The sequence below is a fragment of the Colossoma macropomum genome, unplaced genomic scaffold (genome assembly GCF_904425465.1).
Source record: "Colossoma macropomum unplaced genomic scaffold, Colossoma_macropomum, whole genome shotgun sequence".
Taxonomy (NCBI): Eukaryota; Metazoa; Chordata; class Actinopteri; order Characiformes; family Serrasalmidae; genus Colossoma; species Colossoma macropomum.
Genome location: NW_023494792.1, coordinates 43,034,749 through 43,046,971, shown reverse-complemented (window position 1 = coordinate 43,046,971; position 12,223 = coordinate 43,034,749). Strand labels below are relative to the sequence as shown.

The window sequence follows — 12,223 nt, the reverse complement described above, 5'->3', positions numbered from 1 at the left end:
CACACAACATAAAGGGTTGCTGTCATTTTCATATATATATATGTATTTGTGCCAGAAACCATTAGACCATGTTGCAAGCTTTCCTCCAGGGGCTTTGTGTGTGTGTATTTGCTTATCTTTGGCTCCACCTGCGAGCTGTATCTCTAGTTTGTCTCTGTAACTTGTTTTGAGGGGTGATTTTGTGTCTGCAGGTTTATATCAGTAATAGTAGGAGTAGTGAATTATGCAATGCACAAATAACAGTTTAAACAGGGGTGAGAGCTGATACACACACATACACATGCAAGCGCACAAGAGAGTGTGTGTGTGTGTGTGTGTGTGTGTGTGTGCAAATTGTTCTCTGTCTGAAGGATCAGCCATTAGTTCAGAGAACCATTCACTGCTCAACTGTAACCTTCAGAGAGAAAGAGAGAGAGAGAGAGAGAGAGAGAGAGAGAGAGAGAGAGAGAAGAGACAGAGGTGGAGGGTGGATGTGATTTCTTTTCAGTGCATTTTGTAAGAGCTTAAAGCGTATATGAGGATGTCATACACAAACCCGCACCCTTCATAAGTTTATGCTAGTCTGAGTTTCAGAATACACACAGTACAAACAAAAACATAAAAGTGTTTGTGTGTGTGTGTGTTTGTTTTACAACATTTTTCTGAATTTGTAGATATACAAATGCTCTATATATGTATACATAGTGCATATAGGTTACATTATATATATGTAGAGAGAGAGAGAGGGAGAGAAAGACACAAGGGACATATTATTTCATATACGTTCTTACATATAGATTATACATATGGAACATGCTATTATGCATATGGTATCTATTATTATACATATAGGTAGTTACATATATAATACATATGGGACGTAGGTATGACTTAAAGTCCTGATATTGTACGAAAACAAATTTGTATGAATGTACGTGTCACACAGAGCAACCATACAGCAGCATCATTACTGTTCATCGCAGGGCTTCATCAGATTCCTGATTAATGATGCATTTACTGTGGCCTCCTGCAGGGTGTGTCTGTGGGGTGTGTGTGTCTGTGGGGTGTGTGTATGTCCCATAAGTTTTTGTTTTTCACTCTCGTCCCACTTCAGGGTGTTCTATTTGGAGTTTACTCATCGTTATCCAGAGAAAGTTTGACGGTTGTTGCTTTTTTGCCACTCTTGTGACTGTGCTTGCTGTGTGTGTGTATGTGTGTATGATACGCTCTCTGTGGTGTGTTTTCCTGCTCTCCAAGGAAGTGTGTGTGTGGATCCTCAGCAGACTTCATTAGTTAAAACAAAGCGACTTGTCCATTTTTGTCCGTTTTTTCGGCTCCTCCAGCTTAATTGATATTGATTTGCTGATTGGCTCTCGCGGGGATTTGGAGTGTGTTTTGTGTCGTCGCCAGCACTGTTTTCTTTTTTTCCTATCTTCTCTACACCGGGAAGCCGCTCAATGTCTTTCCTGTTGCCTTTTTTTCTTCATTAAACACACAGAAACACAGACACATCTCTAATGTTTTCACCATTCAACTCTTCATTAAAACCCTATTTAAATAGCTCAGGTAATTTAGAAATGTCTGTGTTTTTTGCCAATGTTTGTAACACACACACACTTTCTCTCTCTCTCTCTCTCTCTCTCTCTCTCTTTCTCTTACATACACACACACACATGCACACTTAAGCCCGCTAAGTGCAGTTCCACTAATTGGCAGTGTACAGAGAGGATTTGTTTGTTCCTTTAACTTTTATTCATTTCTTTTGTTCTCTTTTTTCTCGGTTAAAAGAGACGTTTCTCTCTCTAGTGGCTGCAGCCATGCCGCGAACAAACAAGCAAAAACAGTGATATTATCAACACCATCCTTTCCTCCATATGTGTGTGTGCGTGCCCGTCAAAAGTTTGGACTCCACTTCACTTTTTTGCTCTTACTTTTCAATGAACTTGGAAGAAATCACAGTAACTCTTTCATAAGCCCTTAACCCTTTGAGGTCAAGGTGAAAAGTGGCTGTTCATGCTGTTTTATCTAGTCTTCTTCCTTAATAACATGAATTCTCAATGCTTTTATTTTTAAATCGTTCTAACAAAGCTCACATTTCATACATTTTGTTTCAAAAGCAACCTTTTTCACTCCTTAAATGGCCAGGGCACACCAGCGGACCTAAAGTTTTATTACACACTTCCGTAACCTAAGAACAGCTCAGCCAGTTTGCACTGAAGTCCCTGTAGTTACTGAATAATAAGACTTAGTATGTAATAAGTCTGGGATTGTAAAGGGGTTAAACAGGTAAACATATCAATATGAATATGACCGCTGTCCAAAGAAAAACATGTATCTCAAAAATAGTAACTTTGAAGGAGAAGTCAAAAACTTTCAATGTAATTAAATGTAAACAGGTTTTATTTCACTTGATTCTGTAGGTCCATTCATCTTTAAAGATGGAGCCAGAAACTTTGATTTTAGCTTTTTATTTTTTCATTTATTACAGCTGGAGATGCTTCACCGTTGTCACCTGCACTGGTGCGTGATGTATCTTAGACGGATGAGATTGTTTTTTTTACATTTGTATTGTTAGCTATTCGACTCAGTTTAAATCCAATACTTATATTTAAAAGTGTACTCTTCAGCCGCCATTTGCTCCTCTGCTGACACCATGTTCTCGAAATAGGACAGCCTAGACGCAACGCTGTGGCGCAATCAGCCTTCAAATGCAGCCTTCGAAGGATGCAGTCCCTGAATTGGGACACAGCTTCAGAAACAATCACTGTGCAATGGCCAAGGCAGCAAAGAGCAGTGATAGTAAACAATTACACATGCTGATCCATTTAACTATGACCGTGGTGGACATGAGGACTGATGTGATTCTATTTTTATGAGGCTTTGCTAATTACTTTGCTAACTACAGTAAAACTGGTATGTTTATAGGCCTACATAATTAATGATTATCTGATAATGGGAAAAATGTACCTTGTAAAACTTTGGTTCTATGGTAACTGGTCTAATGTTGTGGCACTTCTATTTACCATTATACACTATGAGTTACAGCCACTCTAACTAACTAGGATAACTTAGCCTAGGCTAACTAGGCTAACTCTAGCTAACCAGGCAACTAGGCACCTGTTTTCTAGCTAACGCTAAACCTTCAGCCTCGAGACTCTCAAGAACACTATATATGCATAGGTGTGCTAGCTTCTCATGGTAAATTCAATTCCATATTTGGTCCATAATTTGTGCTCATTTAGAATATGAACTGCATATTTGTTCATTTTGCTAAATATGTCATTTTACTTTTACAGAACTACTTGACTTTAGGTGAAACAGTTTCATAGAACTTACTAGATCATTTATAATTGAGCCTAAATAGTTTATACTACTTACTGAAGTCTTACATGTAATAACCAAAAAATAACCCTGGAGTTTAAAGGGTTAAAAGCTGACCTCTTATCAGTGTCATGGCAGAATATTTCAGAAAACATCTGTAAAGGGTCTGGAATCACCGGGGGATCATGAAGGTCCCTGTAGAGGGCAGGATTATGGCACTCATATGAGAGGCAAAATTAAACCACAATCTGAGATTAAATCATCATATGAGGTTATTAAAGAGGATTAAGCTTTGACATTTCTCACCCAGCAAGTACCACCCAATCAGTCCTCAGCCTAACATTCAGAGTGATCAGTGATGTCCATTCATGGCCATAGTGAGAGAGAGAGAGAGAGAGAGAGAGAGAGAGAGAGAGAGAGAGAGAGAGAGTAATAAACATGTATAAGTGAAAAGTTCCATACGGAGAACAGTAAGAGGTCATTACAGAGGTTTATACAGTGTGGCTTACCACAGTGTAGTCTTGTGTGTGTGTGTGTGTGTCTGTGTGTGTGTAAGAGAGAAAGCAAGAGAAAGATGGATATTGAGTAATTCTGCGAAGGACACACTGCGATGTAAGGGCTTTGTTCTGGCTAGAGATGAAACAGGCATCAGATTGTCGTCAATTAGAAAAATGTAATTTCCTTAATGTGTGTGTGTTCAGCTTTTCATGGAAACAAAATATGCTCAGTATGATGGAAAGCATGAACATTTTGATGTTGTGGGGACAGTCTGCCCTCCACAAGGAACATGTTTCTTTCAAAACCTCTAGTAAAAGAAACAAAGCTGATCATTCGGTTGCTGAAGTTAAGGTTGGGTTAGGTGGAGTATCATGGGTTATGGTGCATTTACATAGGTCCAAAGGGGCAATGCTTCGCAACCGATCCTATTAATTTTTTTTATTTGAAGTGTCATGTCTGCCAGATGTGAACACAGTGCATTGTGGGACTGGCATGTCGAATGTGGGGCATGTAGTGCCTCGAAACAGTTGAGTGGAGCTGAACTATATGCAAATTAATCTGGCCAATGCGATCCGTTTAACCAGTGTGATTATAGTGTCTAAAGTTTAATGCGTGAAACATTGGTTCATATGGAAAAACAGTAGCAAAATATACTACTACTCGCATCTTGTACCTCCAGAATTTAAAATCTGAGGGGAAGACAAATGTTTTTATGTTTATAGACCGAAATCACTGATGTTGGCTGCAAGTAATAATCAACAAACTTATAAAAAAATTGTCCAAATTTAAATTCATCAACATTTTGATAATATTAGTTTAATGATGTATTTGTATGCAAAAGTTTGAACACCCTGGTAAAATTATGTGTTTTGTTGACAGAGAAGTGAAATATTGCATTTTTTGCAGATTTTAGCATACAGCTCTATACTATTCCATTTATTTAATGAGTTTAACATATTAGAAAAAAATTAAACGTGCCATAACGTTTGCACAGACCCACATTTATCAAGTAAATAAACATTAATTGTGCATTAAAATACAGAAGTGCGATTATCCTGAAGTGTGGGGGCAGTTCTCATGTATGAAAGTCATACATAAAAGACCATTGATCAGACAGTCGAGCTAAATGGAAGGATAAAAATCATTTTATCATAATCAGAAGATATGCTAGCTGTTAGCGCATAAACACACGTCCTGAAGCTTCTAGAAACATAAAGGCCCACCATTGTCCAATCATAGATAGTCTGTAGAGCAAAACACAGCACTTCAGGGCAAAAAGGGCACTTTTCTGTGCACTGTCAATCTACCTGTGAAGAGGTTTCTGCTCATTGGCGAGGGATATAGATAATAGCTAATTCATCTGGGGCATTATAGTGAGAAATGTGTCCATGAGTGTCTCTTTATTCCTCCAGCAGTCATGATGCTCTCTTATTACAGTGCACAGCTGTTGTGGTGTGTGTGTGTGTGTGTGTGTGTGTCTGTGTGTTTTACAACATGAACAGTGTGGGAGCAACCTGGAAAGATACAAATGATGAAGATGCAGATGTGCCAAAATTTCATGATTTTGTCTAAGTAGTGATTAATATTATCTAAGTGTTGCATCTTTTTTACCACAATAGCCCATTTTGATTTTTGCCCCATCTAAAATTGGTTTAAGCATTGTCTTTTTCCAAAGAAAGCCCACTTTTTACCCTTTTTACTCAAGCTAGCATGTAAGTTAGCATTTAAGAATAGGAAAAAAAAAAACACTTCAAGGGCTTTCTAGGAATACAAAGCACAAAGGACCAGCATTATCCAACCCAAATGCAAGGTCTATAGAAAAAAACACACAATGTTGTAGCAAAGGGACACTTTTCTCCCCACTTGTGATTGATCTGTGAAGAGGTTTGCTAATTTGCACGCGTTATAGAAATGCTAACATCGCTAATCAGGGTCTGTCTGGGGCATTATAGTGAGAAATATGTCTATGAGTGTCTGTTCATTTCTCCAGCAGTGCTAGTGCTCTCTTATTACAGTGCACAGCTGCTGCTGCTGCTGTGTGGGTGTGTGTATGTGTGTGTGTGTGTACGAGTGTTTCATTTCAAGAGGCCCTTATTGCTCAAGAGCATTAGTTCCAGTACTGTATGGATGAATGCGTCCCTCTTACTAGCATTTCTCTATCTCTCTCTCTGACATACATACAAACACTCCTCTAGGTCTATGTCATATGTAGTCTGGTTTGTGTGTGTGTGTGTGTGTGTGTTTCAGTGTGTTTTGTGTAAGCTGTAACAGAACTGGGGCAGTTAAAGTATCCCAGCGCTAGCAGCAAGTCCCCACTGGCAAAGTGGTCAGATACACACGCACACACATACACACACACCCACATATATATTCTGTATACCCAACACATAGGCCAAGAGCCTGAAGCTAATGCAGTGTATCAGTGGATTATGCAGAGAAAAGCAGCAGAAGGAAAAAGTACAGTGAGTACAAGTGTTTATGTGTGTGTGTGTGTTTGTGTGTGTGTGTGTGTGTGTGTGTGTGTGTGTGTTTGTGTGTGTGTATATATTAGGGCTGCATAATATTTTGTTTGTTAATAGTTATTGTGATATTAATCTTTGCCATACTAATATTACAGAAGGCCCCTATATGCAAATGAACGTCAAACCACTTAACAGTGAACTATGTATGATTGGTTGAGAAGTGTTCTACCCATACTGTTATTAGATAGATAGATAGATAGATAGATAGATAGATAGATAGATAGATAGATAGAAGTGTGCATGTGTGTGTGTGTGTTGGAGATGATGTCTGATGTCAGGTTCAGTGTCAGCGGGAGAACTGCTGCGTTATTCTGGCGGGTCATTATTTGGCAGTGGCGCCTTTTGGCAGAAGCGTTATTTGGCAGGATCTTTATTTGGCAGCCCCCCAGCCTCCTGCCATCAGGTAATGCACTGCTGTGAGTGTGTGTGTGTGTGTAGAGGGAGTCATGGTAGAGGATGTACAACAGCTGCTGGGCCACATCTGTCCACCGGGTGACACACACACACACACACACACATACACACACACATTCCTATTCCTCATATGAGTGTATTGAAATGTACATTAAAATGTATGTGGATAAAATCTTGTAAAATTGTTAGACCGTACATTAATATTAGGGCTGTCAACTGATTGAAATAATTAATCGTGAATAAACACATTTTTTGTAATAAGTGGTGAATAATCACTTTTAAATTAATCACACTTAACTTAGCTGGACAACTAATCGTAACATTTTTGTGACATTAAAATCATATACAGTAAATACAGTAACCTAAATAAAGTTTAGCTTACCTCTGAGCCAGCATACACTGAGAATTGAGCTGAGTGTGGTCTTCCATATAGTTCTTTCCACAACTTCCAGGAATGAACTAAAAACAGCATCTAAATTGCACACTTTTGCATAATAATTTGGATTAAGTTACTGCCATCGTCGTTTTCACTGCAGATTTGTTATGAGGAATTTTATCAGTTCTGTTGCCTGACGGAAGAAGTAGCACTTAGACACAATTGTAATTAGCTTAGGGGCGTCAATCATCATTTTGCAAATGGTCAGTTGTTTGCACACACACACACACACACACAAAACACACACTCACTGTGACTTGTTATTTATGGAAGAAAGCTGCAATATTTAGGATTATAATGCCTCATAAAGTTTGTCTGTGGGGGTGATGAGTAATGGAGCTTACTTGAAAGAGCAGTAGAGAGAGCATGAGAGAGAGAGAGTGATGAATGGGCTTGTTCTCTGTTCTCTATTGCTTAAGGTTATGTAACACACTGTGTAAGTAATCTCTGGTGTGTGTGTGTGTGTGTGTGTGTGTGTGTGTGTGTGTGTGTGTGTAAGAGAGTTTTTGGTTTAGATGAGTAAATTCATCCTTTAAGCAGTTCTCGTCAAATGAGGCCTAACGTTGTACTTCCTTTAGACTCTCTCCCCCCTCTCTCTCTCTGTCGGTTTGAAAAATGGGAGGTGTGTAACGAGGCAGAGTGAGAGTGGATTGGGTTGACGGGGTGTGTTGCTTGAGGACGGCTGCTCTAATGTGTGTATCCTGCTTTGCCAGGCTTTGCATAGAGCGCTTTTTTTTTTCCTTTTATAAAACTCGTTAAAAACACTCCGTGTATAGTGACCCATTTACTTTATCACCGCCTAACCAGTTATACAGCTACATGAAAGCTACTGAAAAACAACAGAATTATAATTAGCATTGCACCCTGAAGGTGTGATTTCCATCCTAATGTCACACAATGTTGGCTCAATGACATTTTTAAGGTGATAGTTTGACAAACAAATCTAATGTACTAATGTACCCAATCTAATGTAATGTTTCCCCCTTACCTCCAGTGTAATTGATCAGTGAGACATATTTGGTGTCTGAGGTTTGCTTCTTGGAGCTATGAGGCTAATGTAGCTAACAAGTTCTGGAAGCTTTTACCCACTTTTATCCAGTATGAATCTGCAATGTCTATACTTTTCATAAGTTGGAGCAAATTAACTTGGAGCTCCCTCAGCAATAGTAGTCCTGTTCGAGTCGGCATCACAGTAATTTAATAACAAAACCAGATAGCAGAAAATGCTTCCTATATTTTTTTTCTTTTTTTGTGAGACCTGATGACAAGACTAACAGCTAAAATTATGCTTAATTTTACATAATTTCTTAATCCTCAAATTACGACATGACAACTGAAATCCACATTTTTGTTAATGGCCAAATTGCAAGGAGAAGGAAAATGAGTATCTTGAATGTACCTCTCGCAATGCAATGCAATTTCTCTTGTGTTGGGCAGCATTTGGTAAATAAATTGCATCTCTTTTTTTATTTTTTATTTTTTGGTAAACATTGAAAATGGGTCCCAGAGAACCAAACGAGAACCAAACATCACACAAGGGTTAAGAGTGAACTTTGGAGGTGTGGAAAAATATCCCTGCAGATTTCTTAGAAAAACTGAAAATAAGCTCCCAAAAAAGAATAGAATCTGTAATAAAGGTGAAGAATGGGCACACTAAATACTGAAAATAATTGATAATGATATTTGATATATTGAAGTGCACACACACACAGACACACACACACATGCATATTTTGACATTCACACAGTACGCAGCTGGGATGACCTCAGCCTTGGCTGTTTGCACGCATACACACACACACACACACACACACACACACACACATATGGCAACAAAGTCTTTACCATACGCTACAGATCATAACTTACTCTGAACTGGATCCAAATGTTTCTAACTGTGTCCTGGAGTTCATGTTTTTGTAGCTGTGTTGTTGCAAAAACAGTTTTTTTTTACAGACTTTAACAAACTTCTGCTGAAGCTGAGCATGAAAACTTCAGATCAATTTGATTAAACTCTGAAGAATAACAAGTAATGATATAAGTAAGTCAATAAAATAAAGAATAAATGAAATTAAGTATCTTCAGAGAATTAGTCATTTTTAAAAGCTGTCTCCATTCTAGTTAATTGGGGAGCGTGATATGAAAGGTTCCTCAGCTCAGACTGAGTTCTTATAATTGATTTCTTTCACACTTAGTAAAGCATTAAGAAAATGTGTGTGCATGTGTGTGTGTGTGGTGATAGAAAGCTAAAAGTCTAAAAGTAGTGAAGACACAGATGGTCGGCTGTTGCTAAGAAATAAGATAATGACAGATGATACGGAGAGGAGAAAAGCTCTGGAAGGCAAGAGAGAGAGACAGGGAAAGAGAGAGAGGGTGAGAGAGCAAAAGAGAAAAAGTTTAATGTTTCAGTCACATTAAGAAAAATCTGAACGAGCTGATTCTACCCTGATTTTGGAATGTTATTGATTACTGATTATAATGACAGTCAATAAATAATGAGCTAATTTTTGGCCAAAGTAAAATACTCAGGGTCTTTTCAAACATAAAAGTAACAGAATGTAGATGGATGTGTCAGAAACCACATAAATAAGTCTATTTGAGATTAGCCAACAGCTTAAACATGGTTTGAGGCAGTTTAAGTGTGTGATGATGTAGGCATGTGGTTTGCACAGTGCTAATTGGTAGAGAGTAAACTTCCACTACTTGTTAGCTACACCAGCCTCGTACTTCCAGCAGTGCAAAACTAAAGAAGCAAACTTCAGACACCAAGCATGTATATACATATCTATATACATATAACATTAACAGAGAAGTGCACAATGGAATGAGGCCAACTGCCTTTATGCTCCAGCAGTGCAGTTCACACAAACTGTCTACTAACTGACAGCCTAACAGCATATTTAGGCTGATTGTGTGTGTGTGTGTATGTGTGTGTGGTGTGTGTCTGTGTGTGTGCATTTGTGTTGTATCTGTTAGTCAGACAGAAACAGAAGCTGCCTCATTATATCTGCAAGTGGTCACTCTACATATTCTCACCTCTGGCTGTGTGTGTGTGTGTGTGTGTTGTGTGTGTGTGTGTGTTTTCCTAAACTTTTAGGAATTTGTAAAAAAACAGAGACCCAAAGTCTATGTAAAATAATTACATATAGATTCATTAGCTTCAAAGAGCTACAAAGCTGATGTAATTAACAAGTAATGAAAGCTATATATGAAAGCTATATATATATATATATATATCGCTGTTGTCGGAAGAAAACTCCGAATCTCTAAAATAGTAACTTTACAGGAGAAGGAAAAAACTTACCTTACTTTTAATGTAAGTCAATGGAACCAGATTTTTTTTCAAGTCATTTTGGGCCATTTCTTTTGGTCCATTCATCATACCATTTACACACAATGTAAAGGGCAACAGGCATTTTCATATTATGTCAAAAACTGAAAAACAAGAACAGCAGCGATATATATGTATATACTTATATTTACTTACATGCTTATAATATATACGGGACATACGTATGACTTCACATTATAAATCATAAGAAGGTATGAAGATGAATGTGTGTGTGTCTATGTGTCCACTCCTTTCATGACTCACTATGTTGTTAGTGAGAGACAGGTAAAGAGAAAGAAGGGGACTTTAGTGGGCAGTGGTGTTAGCGGACAGTGGTCTTGCTGTGGTTCTTTGAAATGCAAAATTAATCTCAGCCCACGTTTGGACTGTGTGTGTGTGTGTGTGCCAGGCCCAGCATATGCCATAATTTTTCACCCTCCCAACTCCCCCCTCCTTTCATCTGTAAAAAAGGATAGGTCATCATTAATAAGCAAATGGTTGACGTTAACCAGTGACGTTCAGTTTTTCTGAACGTCACTGGTTAACGCTCCCACATATTTGGAGCTGTCAGAACCTCAGCGGCAAACGTTCGGCTGGGGACCAATTTATTTACATGCAAACGCTCACACACACACACACACGCAAGCGGAGGAAAAAGAAAACAGTAAAATCCATTAGCAGTGTCCTGTTGGGTAGAGCTCACCTGAATTTCTGTTTCTCTCTCGATCTGAGTTTTTGAGGTTAAACTCAGCGTGTTTTTTATTTATTTCCTCTGTTTTTATATACAGTCAGAGCTGTTACTCTCTCTCCATCACTCATTCTGTTTTTTATAAAAGTACTAGACTTATTTCTTTCTCCCTTCCTCTCACTTTTTTCTTTATGTTTTTATATAAGACTGATTTCTCCTCTTTCCATCTCCTCTCTCTTCCATTTCTCTCTCTGTTTTTATATAGAACCAGATGACACTTTCACTTTTATTTCTTTCACTATCTCCCTTTCTCTTCTCTCTCTGTCTATATAGATCGTTTTCTTTGTTTTTATAAAATAGACAGATTTTTCTCACTGTCTCTCTCTGTCCCTTTCTCTGTGTTGATTCTCTCTTTCTCTCTCTCTCCATCTATCTTTCGCTTTCTCTCTATCTCTCTTTCTTATTCACTACATTTTACAAACTAGCTCTCTATTTGTCCTTTTTTAGCTCTCTCTCACTCTCCTTTATCTGTCTAGCTTTATATAGTATCAGACTGATTGCTCTTCTCTCTTTCTGTTCCCTTTCTCTTTCTTGCTATCTTTCTTTTTCCCATGTTCTCTTTCTTTCCTAAGCTCTCTCTCTCTCTCTCTTTTCTTTCTTGCTGTTTCTTTCTCTGCTTTCTTCTTTTCTCCATCTATCACCTCTCTCTTTTTCTCTCTCTCTCTCACACACACACAGACCTCTGTCAACTGCTTTCTGCCTCTCTTCCCTTCTCACTGCTTCTCTTTTCTTTCTTGCTATATCTCTCTGTCTGTCTGTCTGTCTGTCTGTCTCACCTCTGTTTATCCCCTTTTACATCTACCTTCCTTTCCCACTCTCCCTTTCCCTTTCTCTCTCTCCCATCTGTCTCTCTCTCCCTCTCTCTCTCTGTCTCTTTCTCTCGTACTCACTGGCTCATGACACTCCATATGTCTGTTCCTGTGTGGATGGGTAGAGGAAGTGTGTGTGTGTGTGTGTGTGTGTGTGTGTGTGTG

The 12,223-nt window shown here is 38.5% G+C and overlaps 1 protein-coding gene across 11 annotated transcripts in view; it reads left to right on the top strand.

The window, feature by feature from the left end:
• celf2 (cugbp, Elav-like family member 2) overlaps positions 1-12,223 on the top strand; it is a 189,487-nt gene that overhangs the window by 38,712 nt on the left and 138,552 nt on the right. The gene's annotated exons all lie outside the window — the stretch shown is intronic.